At 54.2% G+C, this 2,010-nt stretch overlaps 1 pseudogene; it reads left to right on the forward strand.

The window, feature by feature from the left end:
• Positions 1-204: 204 nt before the first annotated feature.
• LOC143412526 (uncharacterized) lies at positions 205-1,627 on the forward strand (annotated as a pseudogene).
• Positions 1,628-2,010: the final 383 nt, after the last annotated feature.

Genomic DNA, 2,010 nt, shown 5'->3' on the forward strand with positions numbered 1-2,010 from the left:
CGGGACATGTTCCACACAGAGTGTTTGACTCGGGCCGGCGTTCCTGTCACCGGACCCGCCAGAGGGAAAGAGAGCCAAAGTTCGCAGTGTTGTTTCACGAGCACTTCTCTCATGCATTCTGTATTAAAAAAGCCCCGACACGAGCATCCAGGCAGTTTGCCGAGGGCGCTGTCGAGTGTTGCAAAACACATGAGAAAATCAAACATGCTGAAAAACGGAGCACCGTCTGCCATAACGCAGCCCGTGGAGACTCGCGTTTCCACGGCTGTGATGATGCAGATGAGCCCGTCACCTCGCTCGCCTGTGAGAGAGGTGACGGGATGCCGAAATGGCGTATGTTTCGCGCTGCGACCACAAGGGGGCGCCAAAACGCCATATTCGGTGAAGTGGCCAGTGAGCGCTCTGTCTCTCCACATGAAGAGCTGGGCCACCTGCACTCAGTCAGCATGGGTGCTGAGGACATTGAAAAAGGGCTACAGGCTGCAATTCAGTGTCGCTCCACCACAATTCAAAGAAATTGTTTACTCTCGTGCTCCGAGCGAGTCTGCCAGTTTTCTCCTGGAGGAAATTTCCACCTTGAGAGACAAAGGAGCTATAAGAATTGTCCCTCCCGAGGAAATGCACAGCAGATTTTATTCAAGGTATTTCCTTGTGCCAAAGAAAGGGGGGAGGGGGATGAGAGCCATTCTGGATCTCCGTGCCCTGAACCGGCATTTGAGGACATACAAGTTCAGGATGTTGACGCACGCCTCGCTGCTACGGTTTGTACGAGCGGGCGACTGGTTCACATCAATCGACCTGAGGGATGCTTATTTCCACATCCCCATATATCCCCCACACCGAAAGTATCTGAGATTTGCTTTCCAGGGGATGGCATACGAGTTTGTAGTCCTGCCTTTTGGTCTCTCACTGAGCCCAAGGGTGTTTGTGAAATGCACCGAGGCAGCAGTGGCCCCGCTCAGGAAAAAGGGCATTCGGGTGGCCACGTACATCGACGATTGGCTGGTGGCAGCCCCAACCCGCCAGGGAGCGACTTGTCACACAAATGCTCTCATACAGGGGTCCCCCAAGTTACACACGCTGGCACACAGACTGATAGTCTGGAGCAGTGTTCACCAGCTGTCACTGAGAGCAACTCACGTGCCGGGGATCTTGAACTTTGGAGCAGATCTTCTCTCCAGGGGCAACCCGCTGTATGGGGACTGGAAGCTTCACCCGGAGGTGGTGAAGCAGATCTGGCTGCGATTCGGTCTGGCGACCGTGGACGTTTATGCATCCAGGGAGGATGCTCAGTGTCCCCTGTTTTACTCGCTGAACGATCAGAGAGCTCCACTCGGGGTGGATGCTCTAGCTCACGAGTGGCCGAGAACCCTCCTCTATGCTTTTCCCCCAGTGGCCCTCATTTCTCCAACTCTGGCCAGAGTGAGGGAGAGAAGTCACTATATGATCCTGATAGCCCCGCACTGGCCAGGGAAACACTGGCTGGCGGAGATTTTTCAGCAGCTGTGCAGCCCACCTTGGCTGTTACCACTACGCAGAGACCTCCTGTCTCAGGCACAGGGGGAGATATTCCACCCCCACCCAGAGGCTGGCTCTGTGGGCTTGGCCCGTGAGTGGTTTAACCTGAACACGGTGGGGCTCCCTCATAGTGTTATCGACACTATTCAGTGTTCTAGAGCATCGTCTACTCGGACGCTAAGTGGCATGTGTTTGAAAGCTGGTGCTTAGAATCACAGGCCATCTCTTTTCAGTGCTCGGTGGCTGTGATTCTGTCATTTCTTCAGGCCCTGATTGATAAGGGTAAAGCCTTCTCCACCATCAAGGTGTATTTGGCAGCAATTTCAGCCTGCCATATTGGTTTTGAGGGAAAGACTGTTGGCCAGCATCCCTTAATATGCCGTTTCATGAAGGGTGCACGGCGTAAATTGCCTACGTCTAGGCCATTGGCTCCATCATGGGACCTTCCCACAGTATTGGCTGCGCTCTCCTGTTGCCCATTCGAACCCCTGG

Source organism: Maylandia zebra, linkage group LG14 (assembly GCF_041146795.1).
Source record: "Maylandia zebra isolate NMK-2024a linkage group LG14, Mzebra_GT3a, whole genome shotgun sequence".
Taxonomy (NCBI): Eukaryota; Metazoa; Chordata; class Actinopteri; order Cichliformes; family Cichlidae; genus Maylandia; species Maylandia zebra.